This window comes from Pelmatolapia mariae, linkage group LG2, assembly GCF_036321145.2.
Source record: "Pelmatolapia mariae isolate MD_Pm_ZW linkage group LG2, Pm_UMD_F_2, whole genome shotgun sequence".
Classification (NCBI taxonomy): domain Eukaryota; kingdom Metazoa; phylum Chordata; class Actinopteri; order Cichliformes; family Cichlidae; genus Pelmatolapia; species Pelmatolapia mariae.
The window spans coordinates 30,624,772-30,645,076 of NC_086228.1; the positions used below are offsets into that span (position 1 = coordinate 30,624,772).

At 41.7% G+C, this 20,305-nt stretch overlaps 1 pseudogene; it reads right to left on the bottom strand.

Annotated features, from left to right (window-relative positions):
• Positions 1–400: 400 nt before the first annotated feature.
• On the bottom strand, positions 401–1,649 carry LOC134634330 (putative nuclease HARBI1; annotated as a pseudogene).
• Between the last annotated feature and the right edge of the window lie 18,656 nt (positions 1,650–20,305).

Sequence of the window (20,305 nt, forward strand, 5' to 3'; positions counted from 1 at the left end):
TGATACAGAGGTGGGCAGTCTTGTAATTAATTTTACTTCCTATATGACATGTATTGACCGTTAAATGTTGTCTCTACAATTGAAACAGGGTGACATTCGTTTGCTCTATAAGAGAAGTCTCCAGCAAAAAATGGAGTATACTGAGCTAAAGAAACAAAAGCTTCTAGGTGAAATCGAACTTCAAGCTCTAATGAGGCAAAAAGTTCAACTAGAAATCGAGTTGCTTCAAAAGGAACTTCAGAGTAAGTAAAAATACACTTTCATACAGAGCACTATTGATGACCTTGCGTGATACAGTATATATGATTTTTTTCCTGGCAAATGATGACTGGCTTTTTTTTGATGAGACAGAAAAAGATGCTCAAATAAATTTCAATGCAAAATATGTTTTGTCATGTTTTTAATATTCGAAATTGTGTTGCACAATTCTGTCCCGTGCAGCTCTGCCACTAGGTTGGTCCAAGTGCACTGGCTGGAGGTCATCATCAGGCTGCACCTCCACCACAGGAGTCCTCTCCTTTCTGATGGTGGCAATGTTGTGCAGTACGGCACATGCAACAATAATGTCACATGCCCTGTCAGCTGCAACCCTCAGACTTTTCAGACACTGAAATCTTCCCTTTATTTGCCCAAAGGTCATTTCAATGCATGCCCTTGTCCTGGCTAGAGCTGCATTGTAGCGGGTTCGTGGCCCAGGGTTGGGGTCAGGGAACGGTGTCATGAAGTACTGCCTGCATGCATAACCCCTGTCTCCAAGGAGAATCCCATCGTAGGCCCCTGTGTAATGGAGAAATGCTGTTATGTTAGGCCCAAAATGAGTATGACATATCAAAATAAGTCTCTTTTTCTTACCACGCTCAAATAATGTGCATAACCCTGACTCTCTGAAAATTCTTGAGTCATGCACTGATCCGGGCCATTTAGCTTCCACATTTGTGATATGGCACATAGAGTCACACACCATCTAAGAGATTTCATTATATGTGAACACCTTTTCATTATATATTACCATCTAAAATATTAGTATTACTCACCTGCACATTTATACTAACCCTAACCCTTTCGATTGACAAAATCCCCTTCATTGGGGCCTGGGGGGGCCTTGATCGCAATGTGTGTGCAGTCTATGGCACCAATCACATTAGGGAAGCCTGCGGACAATCGAGCTATAGTTACAGACATAGGTCACGATTGCATCACATTCATTATCGAATTTAATGTACCTGCAATAGAAAAAAAGCCCTGTTTGACAACCTGTGGATTGGAAAAACCACAAACACACCCAGGAAATGCTTGAGTACCAGGTATACTTTGCGAATGGAACGGCAGACAGCACTTTTGCCAATGTTCTCTGCGTCTCCAACAGCGTACAGAAACGTGCCACTCGCAAAGAAACGCAAGGCAAGGCACACAGTTTTTGCAGTTGTTAATGCCCGACTACGGTGAGTGGAACTTTTAACATAGGGATCCAACAAGTTGGTTAAGTAAATAATACCCTCACGGGAAAATCGATATCTCTCTATGAGCACACTGTTGCGCTGAGCTAAAGGATCCTGTCTATCCCGCAATATCCGCTGAATTCTGAAAACTCTCCTTATCAATCTTGCACCTTCCGCAATGGGTTGCTCGCATACAAACGGACAGGACATGGCTGCGACAGACTTCCCAAATCCACCTTCGCTTTTATAGCCGTGGTCTCTCATCTTGATTACACAAAGTAATTTACTATTACTACTCTAAAATATGAATTACATCTGAAATAATCAAATACATGAAATAGAATGATTAATAGTACATTTCCCTTTTTTTAGGAAATGACCTGTATGTATCTGTATGACATCAATAAAAGAATCAAATACTGCATTATCTTTAGTTACATTGATAATATTTATTTATGGAAAAACAGTGGGGAAATATCACTGTTGCTTTCGTATAAATGAAGCGGACATACCTGAGTGGCCGCGATCTAATCCTGTTTACATAAAGTAAGCCTGCTCCCAAGCAGGTTTACGCTTACGGATCTGTTGCTATGACAGCAAGTCCCGGATGAGCTTCGGAGAACCGAACGATCCAAGATCACGCGAAATCGTCAACAATCAAATCCAGCTAACTTACTTAGCGAGGTACGAAGAACGGACCCCAGATATCATTCTACATAAGTACAATAATAAAGTATTTGTACTTCATTACTTCCCACCACTGTGCTGTCCCCTGCCTTTAATTTTAATGCAACTCACTAAACTGCATTGTGCATTGTGCTGGCTTGTGTGGTGCAGTCCTGCGGTCCATCCTATAGGTCTGCTGCCGTGTGCCTGTGCCCAGCTGTCTGGGTTGGTGTGGACGCCTTGTGGGAGTGGTCATTGTGTGCAGTTGCAGGTGTTGCTGCAGCGCCCTTGTCGTGCTGGCTGGTGTCACTCTTAGGCTTTGGTTCTGTTTGTTATCCCTTGGCTTCTGCGGTGCCCCCCCTCTGGGTGCCTGTGTCAAAGAGACTTATACTGGATCTGTAATGGGGGCACTGGTTAAGGTTTTCTTGCATTCTGTTCGCACACAGCACGCTGGTGTTCTCAGCTTGTTGGTCTTTGCTCTTTGTTCTGGGCACACGTGGATTCTCATCACTTCATCAAGCACTCTAGGATGCTTGAACTCTGCTGATTCAGGTCATTTTGATGGCAGTGGAGGTGTCGTCACAGCACAATTTTAGCTGGATACAAAAATGTCTTGTACTCTTCTATGAAGCCATGTGAGTGAAATTATCTTTATTATTGTTCTAATTTTATTGTAGCCATTAATGTGGGGTCACCAGCTAAAAGTAGCATCTCTGACACAACCAGAGAAACCCAAGAGCACAAAGTGGAGTCAGGCCAGCAGTAGTGACAGCAGCAGCTATGGAGTGTGTTCTCAATCTCACTGGCTACATATCAGCTCCTGCCATCTGTGCCAGCCGCATTTCAAATTCAGCTCTTTTTATGAGCCTAGAAATCGAGCAGGCAGATTCTCCTAAAGCCTTGGCATTACACAGGGAGTGTAACAAATGGGATTTCTCTGGTCTTTGATCTTTATTTTCAGTCTGATGCCATCTGCATGCAAAGACACTAGCGTGGCCCACTACTGCAGACAAGTGAAGCACATTAATATTCAAATGATAGCAATTATCCAAAGAGGCCGTGCGCGTGTTGTCACAAGCTCTGTTTGAGGGCTGTATTTTCAATTCACACTTTGTTATAGCTATAAAGATTCTGTGCATATTGCTCAGGGATGATCTGACTATCTGCATATGCACTACATACAGTATTTTTAGCAAAATGAGGTTATTGCTTTTGGATATCCAATTCAAGGAGATTTAAGCAAAATCACACATAATTGCAGCCCATTACGGTTAACAGCACAGTGTGTAAATCTTGAAAGAGGACTAATCCACAGGAAAGGTGGATGCTGCGTCTCCCTGTGGCTGAGGAACAGATGGCATCCTGTTTGTAACCTTCCTTACTAGTCTATAAAAGTTCAATATCAAGGCAACTTATATCCACAGAACATTTATACCCCTGACATTTGTTCCATTTTGTTGTTAGAGCTACAGTCATATCTGGTTATTGCCCATTTTCTTACCTGTTTATCCAATTCAGGGTAGTGTGCAGGGGGAGGCTCCTGCTCCTCCCCACATTCACATCTGGGCTCCATTTAGACTCACCAGTTAACCCTAAATGTAGTCTTTGTATTGTGAGAGGAGCCGGGGAAATCCCCATCAGGCAAGTAAGATTCTGAAGATGCTACACAGAAAAGGCCCAGAGCACTCTGGCTGTGACGTGCCAATGCTAGCCACTATATCACACTGCACCGAGCTGGTTATACAACCTCATTATAGGCTGGAAGCAGTTGGAAAACACTTAGGTGGATCTGTCCAAAGCAAACACCCATCATCATCGCTACGGTTGACACGTTAACACAAAGGAATTTGTTTATTGAGTAGTCACTAAGCCCTGATACGTGCTACGTAAATCTGTTCCAGTATATACCATTCCACACCCACATGTAAAAATTCTGGATGTGTGCTTTATATAATAAGAAAAGAGCCGTGTGCTGAGAATTGGACAAGCCTTAAACTAGTTTCTCCTTAACAATGTGACGCTGAATGTCTACCGTGTTGAAACCACAGAAGATGGAAAACGTTGTGTCAAATTAAGATGCGTGTTTTGCAGTCTAACCCCTTTGTTTTATGGAGGTCATAGAAATGAGAACACCCTGTGAAAAATATCCCTTCATTACAAAAGGTTGGAATTTTAAAGAAGGAACATTTAGGGCCAGATAACTAACGTTTGCAACAGCACAAAACCTTCTTTTGAGGTTAAAAGGCTCCTCGATTGACTAAAAAGGCTCATTATCTGTTGTGTGACTGACAGTTCTCAGCAGTATTTTTGTGGCTGGCCTTACGGCATGTGTACATGTATGCAAATTTATATGAGTCACCTGAGTGACTTCCCTTCTGAATCTGTAACAAATAAGCGTTATAGTACTAGATGAATGGCTGAATGTCTCAATGTGCTGTTAAAGCTAAAAAGCTGATCTGATAAATAATGTTTTGTGTTCTTCTGCACATCATACAAGTCAGCTGTTCCACACAGATTTCAGGTTGTAGTTTGTAATGAGCCTGATCCTCAGGACCCTTTGCAGAGTGCTCAGTGTTTTTTATCAGAAGAGTTCTTTATTATTTCAAAGCCATACTGATTCTCCTTCAGCCTCCTGTCATTTATCTGTTTAACTGTTTTCAGAGAGAACCTGAGCGTCCCTCGATCATTTTACTTCGCATGCCTGCATGCATTATTAAATAATATGTAGACTAAGTCTAAAAAAACACACAGCTGCATTAAGGTATAATACAATATATGTCTGGGATTTCATGCCTGTTCATCTGTCACAGGATGAAGAGTAAATATACAGCTTTATAGATAATGGTCTGAATGATTTCTTGAATCTTTCTTTTTTTAGAGCTGAGGTTGAATCTGTCAGTGGGAGAAGGACCTCTGCTGTCTCAGAAGTATGGAGTGGAATGGGTGAGATGGGTTGTCCATGATATAAAGCAGTTTGAGTCAGGAAGTCACTGAACAAACACCTCCAAAGGAAAGGAAGCATTAAAGCTCTTTTCATTAGTATTTGGAGAATTGGAACAGCTCTTATTATAGAAACAGATCCTTCTGGGCCACATCTCTCAGTTCCTAGCCTGCCTAAGCAAAATGGAGCTTTGACTGACATGCAGTCATGGTTGAAGGTTGAAGGGTACAGTGGGTGTGTGCCAAAGTACAAAGTATGAATTAAAAAAAACAAAGTCACCACCTACTGGTGAGATTTAATCTCTGCCACCACAGTACCCAATGATTTTCAAAGGTAACAACTGACACATCACACCCAAAAGTTAACACCTTTTCTGCCTGTTCTGTATGTCACTTCTGTGGGATTACTACACTGATGGCACATTATCCTGACACTGGCTTTGCTACAATTTTGTCTAAACCTTGCATCAGCTATCTATTTAACATAAGTTAACTTAATATTATCCATTTTACCAGTTGTGAAGACATAAGTCAGCCATAGATGTAAATTTAGGGTTTGCATAAGGTGAGCTGTAATTTTGGGAGAAAATCGAAGATTCCCCGCTCGCCCCTGCATCTTTATCCTTCAATCTCAGGTCCTCCACCAGAGGCCTGGGAGCTTGAGGGTCCTGCGCAGTATCTTAGCTGTTCCTAGGACTGCACTCTTCTGGACAGAGATCTCTGATGTTGTTCCTGGGATCTGCTGGAGCCACTCGCCTAGCTTGGGAGTCACTGCACCTAGTACTCCAATTACCACTGGGACCACTGTTACCTTCACCCTCCACATCCTCTCCAGCTCTTCTCTGAGCCCTTGGTATTTCTCCAGCTTCTCGTGTTCCTTCTTCCTGATGTTGCTGTCATTCAGGATCACTGCATCGATCACTACGGCCGTCTTCTTCTGTTTGTCTACCACCGCTATGTCTTGTTGGTTAGCCACCACCATTTTGTCTGTCTGCATCTGGAAGTCCCACAGGATCTTAGCTCGGTCATTTTCTTTTGATTTTATTTTGACCTCGGGACTTCCAGGTTATACTCGGCACAGATGTTCCTGTACACTATGCCGGCCCCTTGGTTATGGCGTTCCATGTATGCCTTGCCTGCTAGCATTTTGCACCCTGCTGCTATGTGCTGGATTGTCTCAGGGGCATCTTTACACAGCCTGCACCTGGGGTCTTGCCTGGTGTGATAGACCCCAGCCTCTATGGATCTTGTGCTCAGAGCTTGTTCCTGTGCTGCCATGATTAGTGCCTCTGTGCTGTCTTTCAGTCCAGCTTTGTCCAGCCACTGGTAGGACTTCTGGATGTCAGCCACCTCCTCTATCTGCCGGTGGTACATGACGTGCAGAGGCCTGTCCTTCTCTAGATTGAAAAAAATTCAGATGTCATTGCTGTATAGCCTGGTGGTGTGGATCAGTGAATCGCTGTCTCGTTCACTCTTGGCATACAGCTTGATTTCATCCATGTACAGGAGGTGGCTGACAACTGCTCCACTCCGTAGTTGGTATCCGTAGCCAGTCTTGTTAATGATCTCACTGAGGGGGTTCAGGCCTATGCAGAACAGCAGTGGGGACAGAGCATCTCCTTGGTAGATCCCGTACTTGATGGTGACTTGTGCTATGGGCTTGAAGTTGGCCTCTAGTGTTGTACGCCACATTCCCATTGAGTTCCTGATGAAGGCTCTTAGGGTCCTGTTGATCTTGTACAGTTCTAGGCATTCCAGGATTCAGGTGTGGGGCACTGAGTCATAGGCCTTCTTGTGATCAATCCAGGCAGTGCACAGGTTGGTGTGGTCTGTCTTCCAGTAGCTGGTGTTTTGCGCCTCTGGTATTCTTGCCAATTCCTTTCTGTGCCCCACTCATGTATTGACCCATGTGCCTGCTCATGTTAGCCGCTATGATGCCTGACAGGAGCTTCCATGTGGTACTGAGGCACATTATTGGCCGGTAGTTGGATGGGAACAGTCCTTTCTGGGGGTCCTTGGGGATCAGGACTGTCTGACCTTCAGTTAGCCAGTTTGGGTGTCTCTCATCGACTAGTAGACGTTTCATTTGTGCTGCCAGACACTCATGAAGTGCAGTGAACCATGACAGGGCCTGGTGCTGTCCAACTCTTGATACTGGAGATCCTTTCTTGGATATCTTCCACTGTAATGGGTACTGGACCCTGCTCAGGGAGGTTGCTGTGATCTGCTCTTAGATCTACTAGCAACTGAGAATTGCCGTCGTGGGTTGGGTCCTTCTTCCTCATGCTCTTCCAGTATTGTTCTGTCTCCAGCCTTGGTGGTGCTGTTCTCATATTGTTCCCCTGCCACTGAGAGTACACCTTGGCTAGTCCTGTGGAGAACAGCTGGTTTATTCTCCTGCATCTCTCACTGCACCTTTCTGCAGCTCTGATAGTTGGCTAACCTGCCTCTGTGCTATCTTGGCCTCCAGTCTTCTTCTCCATTAAGGGTACTGCTCCTTGTGGCTGTTGAAGTTGTAACCAAGCAGAGTAGATCAGTTGGTTAGTCTCGGTAATGGTCCCAGTAGGTACTGTCCTCAGTGCTGCATTCACATCATCTAGTAGGTCCTCAGAGGGTACTTCACGTAGTTTTGGTAACCGGCTATTGAGGACCCAGGTTTCAAGCTTTGCCATTATTATCTTTCAGGTTAGTTCCTCTCACACTCAGCCATCCTTTTTCCACCGCACCTTGGCAAGGTACAACACAAATTCTATGGCAAGGCCCCAAACACAGTTATTTGCATTATGGCCAAAAATGTCCATGCTGGTCTTGTCAGTCTAAAGGACATCGTTCCAAAAGTATGTTCAGCTGCAGCTTTGCTGACTTAAGCTCTGCTGCCATGTCCTACACAAGCCATATTTATTCAGTCTTTTTCTACTAGCAGTATCATAAACTGTAACCTTTTAGACGTTAAAAGGCCTGTAGAGTCTGAAATGTAGCTCTCGGGGTTTTTGCTTTTGCTTTTTTTACAGGTTCTTTGAGCATTGCACTATCTGACCATGGGGTGAATTACTGCAGACCAACAAAATTTCTGCATGGTCACACACGTGGGGGTCACACTTGTTGATGATCATTTAATCATGTACATTTAAATGATCAATTCCTGGCTGCTACTTTGCCTTTCATTTACCATGTCAAGAATAAGAATTAACTTAGTTCTTCACTCTGAATTTTAGGTAGCCTCTTTTCGGATGATACAGTGTAAATCCGGAACAGCTGTCTAAACTCTTGTCCATTAACAATTATAATCAGTGATAAGAAGTCAGGCTTGTAGCATTGTAGTCTCCATTTCTATACCTGTACATGGGTCTCCAGGCACAGAAATGGAGTCAACCTGTAAATCATCCGCTGCCTCTCGAAAGAAATATTGAAAACAACACAAACGTTAATCTATTCATTTATAAATCTCAATCCTGAAACACCTCTCGCTGGAGCTATTGTTTCCCACTCCCATAAAAGACAAAACAAGTGTTTTATTTCTCCGTGTTTAACTGGATATGACTTTATATTTCTCTCTTTATATAAATGAATACCTCCTTCTCAATCCCTTCCTTAATCCCTTTAACTGCTGCTGTCTCTTAGTTTTGATGGCCCCCAACTGGCCCAAATTATCTATCCAATCATTTATTCTTTGGGTCATTAATTGCTACCTAAGAAAGCTCGCAATCAGCAAAGTCGCCACCAGCCAAATTAGCATTAAGCAAATGCAACACACTAGATAGGTACACAAGATGATGCTTTAAAGTAAGTGGCTGATAGAAGCCCTCAAGGAAATGTCTCTGACCTCTGACCCCCCCCCCCCCCCAACAGAAATGTAAATTGAAAAAGCAGAAATTCTAGGTCTGCTCTACATCATGGGGTGATCGTGGCTCAAGAGTTGACAGTTCGTCTTGTAATCGGAAGGTTTCCGGTTCGAGCCCCGGCCCGGACAGTCTCGGTCGTTGTGTCCTTGGGCAAGACTCTTCACCTACTGGTTGTGGTCAGAGGACCCGATGGCCCTCGTCTCTGTCAGTGCACCCCAGGACAGCTGTGGCTACAATGTAGCTTGCTATCACCAGTGTGTGAATGGGTGGATGACTGAATGTAGTGTAAAGCGCTTTGGGGTCCATAGGGACTAGTAAAGCGCTATACAAATACAGGCCATTTACATACCTTGAGTCTGTGATACATGGAGGTGCTTTTTGTTTTTTACACACAAATAGATAGATAGATAGATAGATAGATAGATAGATAGATAGATAGATAGATAGATAGATAGATAGATAGATAGATAGATAGATAGATAGATAGATAGATAGATGATGGTAATTCTCTCTTGAAAATCCCTCCATAAGCTTCAAATGGTTCAAAACTCTGCTGCTCACATTATCACCAGAGCCCCTCCTACCAGCACATCACCCCTGTCCTTCAGGAACTTCACTGGCTCCCTGTGAAATTCTGGATAATATACAAACTTCTTCTGCTCACCTTCAAGACCCTTCATAACCTTGCTCCTGCTTACCTGTCTGACCTGTTAAGCACTAACTCTTCTGCCCGCTCACTTCGATCTTCTTCTATCCAGCTCTCTGTGCCTTCTTTCCGCCTCAGCACCATGGGAAGCAGAGCTGTCAGCTGCTCTGCTCCCAGGCTGTGGGACTCTCTACCCCCAGATATAAGAAACACTGGTTCTCTCCCCCAGTTTAAATCTCAACTCAAAACCCATCTGTTCAAATCTGCATATTCACTGTTTGTTCATTTTATCTTGTGCTTTTGTTTCTATTGTTCTTCATTTTGTCATTGTTCTATTGTGTGTTTTACTCTATTGTTAAGTGTCCTTGGGTATGCTGAAAGGTGCTTTTAAATAAAAATTATTATTATTATTATTATTATTATTATTATTATTATTATATATCTTGTGGGTCTATCCTGACCAGTCTGTCTGTATCCAGTATGGGTCCCTAGGCTAGACCCCGCTTGCTAACCAAGCCTACCTCGGATATGAGCAAGAGCCAGAAAACTGAAGCCATACTGGCTCTCACGTGGCCCAGATTAACAAGGTCCGTGTCAGGTGTTGAGGAACCAGGACGCCCTGATGAGAAGTGGGCTACTACGAAATGCTACTATGCAAGTAACCCCAACACACAATGAATAAGATGAGAGACCTGTGGAATCTTCTATGCCTGGCATCCAGATTGACGGCGAAGCAAGCAGTAGCTCAGTGTTCCAACATTCTTACTCACTTGCCTTAACTGAGGCAAGTAAGCCCCATAGTTCTTTGGCTGTTTTTCTGGGGTCTTTCATGAGCTCTTGGATGAGTCATTGCTCCACTCTTGGGGCTCCGGCCACTCCTGGGAAGGTTCACCACTGTTCATGTTTTTGCCATTTGTGGATAATGGCTCTCACTATGGAAATGGCTTTATAACCTTTTCCAGACTGGCTAGAGAAACTGAACTCAGCTTTCCAAAGATGCGATACACCACAGTTCAATTATGTTAAATACATTTGTTTGATAATCTGAAACATTTAAGTGTGTCAAACATACAAACATTCGGAAATCATTATTATATTAGTAGTAATAGTAATTATTATCACTGTAGGGTCTAGCTAACAATATAAGGGCACCTTGAGGTGAAATAAAACTCGTGGCAGAAATCAACAGGATAGAAAAACTAAACTTATCTCTGGAATAACCTGAAAGTAAACACAAAAATCAAAGACTCTGTAATATTGTCATGACAAATTAAACCTATTGTGTATTAGAATTATAAAGAAATGAAAACAGGAATCAGCAAGCAACAAGAAACACACAAACACACAAAACAACTTCATCCACTAACAAGTGTTGACATAAAACAAACATCACTCAATAATATTACCTATATCAATGATTCACAGGAAACAAGGTTTGAGGGCCACCAGTATCAGAAGCAAGTAGGATGGAGTCGACAGCTCACAGAAGCTCCCTCACACAAAACTCGAACACCAAGCCAAACACAGCACCTGTGCTCTGCTTGGCTGCTGCTGTTGCTGCTCCGTGTGTTCTGGTCCTGTATAATGTTTTTATCTCGTCACCTCAGCTCTGATATATCATGATGGTCTATTTGCTACTCGGATCTACAGTTCACATTCTTTGTTGAGTATCAAAGTATGGACGATGTATGGACTATGTCCCCATTACAGGTGCTTGCTGCCAGTTCCCCGTCAATCAGCTGTTGATGAAGTCGGCCTGTCACCTCCGCTTCAGATCGCTCTCCTCAAGGCTCGCTCCAGAGCCAAAAAGTCATTTGTACTAAATGAGTTTGCCAGGATTGGCAGAGAAACATAAAGTCCAGAGGGAGAAGGAATTTATCCACCTCAATGAACTCTGCCCGGTCGCTGTTCATCGGAACTCCCCGTTTGGACCGTGGAAGTGGTGGACTTGCCGGGAAAGTTTCTCCTGCAGAGCTATGGACTCTGAGACTTTCCCCTCCTTGAGTCACAATTTCATAAGGTTGGTCCATCAAATATATTTTACTGTGTTTTAATTTACAGCCCTTCTGGTGTTTTTATTCAGGATTTTACAGACTTTTTATCTTCCATTATTAAACTGGAGAAAGTCTTAATGATCAGGGATTTCAACCTGCATGTGGATGATCTTGCGTAGCATGGCCTCTGACTTTTTATCCATTACAGACCCTTTTATTTTATTCAGCACGTCTCTGGACCCACTCGCTGTAAAGGCCACACCTTGGACCTTCTCTTAGCTTAGACATAACTCATCTCTGTGTTAAGGATGTACAAGTGAGCGACCATTTGTTATTTTTAACCTTGGTTTTCCTCTGGACAGGCCACCATTTAATCTCATGATCCACTAGCAGATCATAAATCAGGATGTTGCAGGAAGTTTTCTGATTTGTTGGAGCCAAATTTGATCAGGGGCTGCAATGATGCTGATGTGGCCATACAGTGTTTAACAATCACTGTTTGGAGACTTTAAATTCTGTGGCACGTGTGAAAGCTGCCACCACGCCCAAATAAAAGAGATCATCCATGTTATGCCATATGGAAAGTCACTAATGCAGTACTAAAATGAGTCAAGTCGGCAACCCTGGGCACGCGTGCCAACTGGGTTAACTGATGGCACGACCATAGCTGGATTGGCCATCAAGTTATGACCTGCAGTCTATCTGGGTCAGATATAAACCAGGTTTAGGTGGAGTTTATTTTCGTTGTGCTGACTTTTTACAGTCAGTTACTCGTACTGCGTACTAGCTAGCATGACGGAGTTTCTATACAGCTGGGTGGGTGCTATGATGTTACTGATAGTGAACTTTATTGTATTCATAAGGTTAGTTAGTAGAGTTGCCAACCGTCCCATAAAAAACGGAATTGTCTCGTATTCAGAGAAAATATTACGCGTTTCGTATTGAAGTGAGAAGGAACACAGTTTGTCCCGGACTTTAGCTAGAATGAAAAACAGACAAAGCTGGAGTTATTCTGTCTTTGCTGCACAGCTGCCTCTTCTTCTCTCATTCTCTCCCCCTCCCTCTTCTGTTTCTACTTCAATCATGAAACTGATCAATGATCAGCTGATCGGCTTTTCTCTCTTGTTTGTTTATCGCCCACTTTGCGCCAGAAAGAGGAAACCAGCGGATGTCGCGCTAAACAACAGCAGCACGTTTAACCTTGATCAGCTGTTGTTAGAATTTATTTAATATTAATTTCTAGTATCAGCTGATGTTTGCTGGAGCCACAGCTGTAAAGCTGCTGGTCATGATGTCGGTTTGGATATGTGGTGAGAGGGAAACATGAAGATGAAACCAGGAGATGTCCTTACTGAATCATCAGAGCTGAACAGGTGATGGAGAAACAGGTTTACCTTTTAGGTGACATGAATGAGTTGAAGTTATGAACTGTTTCTGAGAGACAAATAACACCAGGATCCTTTTCTAAGTAGCTGACAGCTGGTAACTGTGCAGGGGCGGGTCTAGCAAAGTGTTGCCAGGGGGGCAGGTAGGGCATTAACAGGGAGAGGGGGGCACAAAGAAATACTTTTCTTTCTTATTCTCATTTAAAATGTCTCGCTTTTAATAAATAATTATCAGAATCTTACAACCAAAGTTTTTATCTGATGTAACATGTTTAGAAATCATACATATACCAACAAGACTGTACATCACTGTCACAACAGCGTTTGTTTTCATTGTTGTGATGAGGCCATAAATAGCATTTGCATTTTCTGTTGTACAGTTCATTTACTGTTGTGGATAAAAAGTGTCTTTTTTTTGTTTCAAAATAGCTGATAACTATTCGCTGATAGCTGCCAACATCTGCAAACAAATATAATTCTATAAAGTTGTTCTATATAGTGTGTAACTGTTCATATAGAGCGTTATTAAATTTATTGCTTATACAATCATATGGCACATTGACTTCTGAGGAAATTTTAGACGGCACTCATCATCAGAAGGGTTGCCGACCCCTGCTATAGATCATGACGTTACAGGTTGCCAATGAAATGGTGATCTGTCATGAATCAAAAGAACAACTCCCATCAAGTGAGAGTCGACTCCCACTTTGAACACAAATACAGTTATGATTTGTGAACAAAGTGAAGATTGCAAGAGTGTGAGCCAATGAGAAACCCAAGGGACAAAACATTAGACCACAAAACACACAGAGGCGTAGCACGCACAGGAATGAGAGGCGGAAGGTGACTGTAGTTCCTATTGACAGGGTAGTGCCTACTATTGGGCTAATTGCAAAGTTTACTTTTGTCTGCATGTCATATTTATGATTAAAAACAGATGTAATCAAATTAGATATTGATATTTTCATATGGGAATTGATCCTACAACATGAAATGTTGGGTTAGGGTTAACCCTAACCCTACTGTGTAGAGGTCTGGGGAAACACATACAAAAGTAACACACAAACAATAACTATAATACAGAAAAGGGCCATTAGATTAATAAATAATGTGGGGTACAGGGACCATACAAATGCACTCTTTGTCAAAATGAAAGCTATTAAATTCCAAGACTTGGTGAAGCTTAAAACAGCGCAAATAATGTATAAAGTAAGAAATAAATTGCTTCCAAAAGAAATCTGTAAATTGTTCATAGAAAGAGAAGGTGGGTATAACTTAAGAGGGAAATGGAATTTAAAAATACAAAGTGCTAGAACAACTTTAAGAACTATGTCTATCTCAATTGCAGGAGTTAAATTATGGAACAGTCTAACAGAAGAAATAAAAGAAAGTAAAAACATAAACCAGTTTAAAATAAAATATAAAAACCTAATTTTAAATAAGTATAAGAATGAAGAAAACAGGGTTAACCCAGGACGGTAATGTTGCTGGTAATGGTGTTGTGGTTCTTTTTTTGTTTTTGTTTTTTTGGTTTGTTTGTTTTTCCATAACTTGTGAATCTGCAAATATACACATTCAGTATTTTTCATATGAAAGAAACTATACTGTGGTGGGGCTTGCTTATTTCTTGTTTTTGATTTATGTACGTTTTGTTTTGTTTTGCTTTACTTTTGTTTCATATGTTGTTTGTTTAATTTAAGACTAAAAGAAAATTAAATGAATGAGAGGTAAAACTTGAGGGGGTAGGGACAAATAAGTAAATACTTCTGCCTACTCCTTTTCAAACAAATAATGAAATGATATTTTGTAATGATTGTGAGGGCACATGTTTGAAATGTTTGAAATAAAAATGAACTGAACTGAACTGAAAATGATGGTATTGGAAGCATCGATATTTCAGGATCGCTCCTCACGTCACTACTCTCAGTCAGTGAGTGAGAAGGGAAAAGAAAATGTTAGTGGTCCTGTAACCAGGCACCAGTTAGTGGATTCTACTGTTTGTAAACAGGCAGTGCCGACTGTCTTACAACATACTTCATGCATTTACTGCATTCAGTTACTATTTTCAGGGCCTTAATTGAGCCTTAATATTCCAATCTTCTCTGGGTTTCCCCCTGGTCCATGTCGTTATGATTCACTAAGGCGATGACATTTACATGTTTAATAAGTATTTGCTTTAAATGGGAAATTAGCTAGTCCCTAGTGAATCTCTAAGTAACCCATCTGTGACTTCATGTCAGTTTCACTGCACATCACACTCAGGTGAAAATTTAAAAAGGAATTTGTTTGGAGACTTAGGAACAACACAGCTAGATGGAATTTAGCATAAAAGCAAGATTTACACTTTAATATATCATTTAAAACAATATGAAGGCGATGACCCCTCCTCTCCGTTTGGGTGGGGAAACAAGCATGTTTGCACATATGTGGGTATAGAGACAGCCATGAACTGCGACGATTTGACACCGAAATGCTTAGGTTATCAGTATGTGTGTGTGTGTGTGTGTGTGTGTGTGTGTGTGCATGCACGTGTATGCATGTGTGTGTGTGTTTGTGTGTGTGTGTGTGCATGCGCTTACATGCGCAGAGAAGTGGGCCAGTTGCAATGAATCAAATTGACTGGAGAGACAAAAATGGAGCTCGGAACAAAATGAGGGCAACCTCACAGATGTTCAATAAAGCAGTGAACAAATTCAACTTTACAGTAAATAAAAACAGAAAACAACAGTTGGCAGTTTCTGTGTTACACTTTGAGTACTGGGTGAGGACAGCCTCCTGAAGAGTATTATGATGGCTTAATTGAAGAATCTGACTGGATCTGTGTCCTTATGATTTGCGTGTTTTCATGTAAGCAGGCATTTTTATTTGTAAGCATGTAAGACCGACTTATGTCACCTTCCTAATCAAACTCTGTTAATCTTTCTTTCTTTGACTCTCAATAATTACCATAAAGAAGAAAAGAAATATAAAAGTTTGTTATTCTGATGCTTCTACCTCTACTTGTTCTTCAGAGATCATAAACCACACAAATGCTTTTGCTTTCAAAGCTTCAATGTCATGAGACGGATTTTTGAACCCAGCACTTTGGGTTTTGGGTTCTTAGTTTGATTATTCTTCACTTTGTCTTTAGTCTGGGGTTTTAGTTTCAGTAAATGGGTTTCAGTTAGTATTTTACTTAGACTTTAGTTTGTATAGAGTTTTGTTATTTCCTTAGTCTTCCCTTCTGTGTCAGCTTTGTTTATTAGTGTCATTGCCTCTGCGTTTGTTACTTCCTGTTTAGTTTTGCGTCCCCTTGTCTCATTAGTTAAATTCTGTTCACCTGTCTCTTGTTTCCCCTGACGTATCCTCTCTCCCTAATCACCTGTTTGTATTTAAGCCCTCCGTTTTCCTCAGTTTCATGTTGTATTGTACTGTTTCTCTGCCAGTGTATTTCCTCAATAATTCCTGTTAGGATTATTTATCTCAGTGTTTCATAAAGCCTCGCTTTGCCTATCACTACCAGATGTGAGATGAGAACTGAAATGCTCGAAACAATTGTGCCAGAATTGTATTGATGTTTCAAAAAAATCTGAAACACATCTCCACAGTGACACCTATTGGCCACTTTTGCTATTGTCAGATCTTGATAACACTATTCTCTGAAACAACAGGCAATCCAAATGTAAACAGTCTTTTCTTTTTTAAATAATCATTATGATTAATGTAGAATTTAGAGAAATCCCCATACAAACAGGGAAAAGAAAAATGCTGAGACAGTGCAAAGAACAATGTGCTTCAGAAAATACTCCTTCTATGTTCTTCTATGTTCTTCTATGTCTTATATGTGAGGTTGTTTCAGTTGCTTAGTTCGGTTGTACTCTAAGCCAATTCATAAAATATAATGAGCACACACGGTTGTGTTTGTCCCAGTACACACGCAGGTTTTCAATTATTTGGAGCTTCATTTTCTGCAAGTTAGCTCTCCAGCCTTGCAGCCCTCACAGGCACTGGCGTGCACAGATAGAGACGAGGTGGTGCTGAAGCACTTGCCCTCTTGCCCTCAGTCCAAAAAAGTGCCCTTTTGAAAGACGTGATTTTTTTTTTTTTTTTTAAAGCTGCGCGATTTAAAAAGGTGTGAAAATTATGGCTTGATTTGTGCCCCTTCTTCAAAGACACCCGAACCCTGTCGCTTTTTCACTGTCACCGTGTCACGTGAACACGCTTGCAGTTCATTTGTTGTGAGGCGTGTAGCAGCGGCATGACATAGGACTACTTGGAGTAGGCATAGTAGGCTAACTATAGCGACTGGGAGCCACGGCGGACAACACGGCAGCTCTTTCCCTTCCCAACCAGTCAGGTAACCCATGAATCGAGTGAAATTATTCTGTTTGCCCTCTAAGACCAACCTGCAATTGTTTTGTTGTGAAGTAGCCTGTCAGAAACTGCACATGACAAACTTTGCCAGCTTGCCCCCTCCATCCATCCATATGGATAAACAAAAAAACGACACATTTAAAATGTAACCTAAACCATTTAGGCAACCCCACTCTCCATCAATTCCGACCTTTTTGCATACACTATTGAAAATATCACGTTCTGCTATAGGCTACATGCCGTTAGGCAGAGGGCTCTTTTGAGCTCATTTTTCGTTACAAATTTTAGGATGATCTCACGGAAATCTGTGAATAAATACAAAGTTTTCAAACTGAAGTCAGTGACGGGAAGACATCACACTTTTTAGAGATGGAACTGCAGAAAAACCTAAAACCTTGACATGATTATGAATAATAGAATTATGGACGTTTCTCCGTTTTTGTGGATTAGCCTTTCCATAACTAACGTCAACTACTGTCCTACTTTGGTAAGATTGAAATTAATGTCTTTGACTGTCTTTAGTAGGTGTCTCCTGTGAGAAAGTTAGAACACCGTCCAACTGTCTAAAGATGCAGTCTTTAGCCTAACTGGTTGTTACTGACTCAGCGATGCTCGCAGACATTTACGCACTGTGTTGTGACCTGATTGTGACAGAACAGTGACGTTGTTATTGGTAGTTTGAAGGGTACGGTGTTGGGGGTGGTGCATGTTAAAAGTTTTGAGAAGCACTGGTTAGACATGTTAATTTTTTTTGGTGTAACATATTGGCAACATTAACACATTAATTTGCTAAAGGAAAAATAGGCAGTTCCCAATTGCCTGTGAAAACGACCATTCTGCCCTGTTCTTGTAATGACCACAGTCAGTCTTATTCGTTCTCATACATTTTGGTCTATTTATTTACTAATTTCAGCAAGCATAATGCCTAGGAAAGAGAGGCTGAGAAAGGAGAAAGAAAGGAATCTACAACAGGCAGCCCAGGGAAGCAGTTCTCTGCTCTCCTGGATGGAAGCAAAGGAAAATGAAGATGAAAGGTCAGAGTCAAGGGCAGAGTCAGGTTCTATTTTAATGTTTTAATGTAACCTGCTCCTTGCAGTTAATTCTATTGAAAAATCTTAAAAGCTGTTCACACTTAGTTTTTAATGAACTTAATCAGCAGGCATTGAGCTAACTATTATTTTGTACCTACGAAAGTTATTTCTATGTTACAAGACTTGCAGTATGGGTTATTATTAAAACTATCTGTTTAAGCTTATTATTATGATAAATAATAATACTATTATTATTATTATTGTTCCATTGTAGTCAGTCACAGCAGGGAAGCAGCTCTATGCCATCTACCAGCATAGCAGAAGAGGGAGATATAGAAACAGATGAAGCCGCGACCAATGCAGCAACAGGTTCAGTTAGGCCTACAGACACTGATGTAGTGCTCTCTGAAGACCACAATGAGGAAGAACAGATCGATCACATAATGTCAAAGTTAGCAGCTTTACAATACCCAACAGATCCAACACACATCCATACATTTAAAATAAAGCGCAATGACAGATACGTTTCAATGTGCTGCAATGTGGGCCCATGTCAGCCTGATATACCTTACCCAAAAACTGAGGGGAGATCATTCCAGAAACAGTGGTTTTCTGCTAATGTGTGGCTGGAATACTCACCCACTGCTAATTCAATGCATTGTTTTAGTTGTTGGCTTTTCCTCTCGGATGAAAAATATAAAAGCAGAACAGCCTGGACAACTGATGGCATCAGAAAGTGGAGTACTGCTCTTGAAAAAATCAAACAACACTCCAGCGCAGAGATGCACATGACAAGCATGGTTAGATGGATCAATTTCCAGAAAAAGGCCCTTCAGTCTGCATTTGATGTTTCAGACGTAAAAGGGGTGGAAGTTAGAGAGCGAGAGAGGCAGACAAACAAAGAAATCCTGACAAGATTAATTGACCTAACAGTGTATCTTGCACGTCAGGGACAAGCATTCCGAGGTCATGATGAGAGTGAGTCCAGTGATAACCGTGGCAATTTTCGTGAATTAGTCAATGTATTTTCCCGCTACGATAGTGTGCTGAAAATGCATTTGGAAAAAATTGCCACAGTTAAAGCCACCAAGACAAGGCCCCAGGTGTCACTGCTTTCCAACAGAAGTCAAAATGACATCATTGCAGCACTAGGAACTTACATCAGGAAGGAGATACAACGTGAAATAAAAGAGGCTGAAATGTATTCCATTCTACTTGATGAAACCTCTGATGTTTCACACAAAGAGCAAGTGTCATTTGTTGTGCGATATTTTCATCATATGCAAATAAAGGAGAGATTCATCGAAGTGTGCAATGTTGATACAACTACAGGCCAGGAGCTGGAGAATACAGTGTTCTTGCTTCTGCAAAAGAATGGCCTAGAGATGAAGAACATGTATGGTCAAGGCTATGATGGAGCAGCCAACATGAGTGGCATGTATAAAGGTCTCCAAGCTAGAATCCGTGCACACAATGAGAAGGCCCTCTATGTGCACTGCAAAGCCCATTGCCTCAATTTGGTACTAGTGGAGGCATCAAAGTCCAGCAAGCATTTTGTGACATTTTTCAACTTGGTGGAGAAATTGTATGCCTTTTGCTCAGGCTCCCCAAAGCGTCATGCTGCCTTGGTCAAATTTCAGGAGTCTCTCTTTCCTGGACAACGTGTTATGGAGCTCCAGCAGCTGTCAGATACTCGATGGGCTTGCAGGGAAAAAGCACTGAAGGCACTTCAGAGAAATTTGAAAGCCATTTTGATGCTCCTTGATGACATCAGTGACAGTGACCCACCTAACCTGGCCCAAGGTGATGCTCAGATGTACAGAAATGCCATTAATTTTATGTTCATTCTCTGCATGGAAATCACCACACCAGTATTCGAAGTCACTGCTTTGGCATCAGATTCTCTGCAGGAAGAAGGGTTGGACCATTCCACTGCCTACAAGGTAATTGATGGTGTGCTTCACACATTGCAAACCATGAGGTCTGAGGAGAAATTTGGAGAGATATTT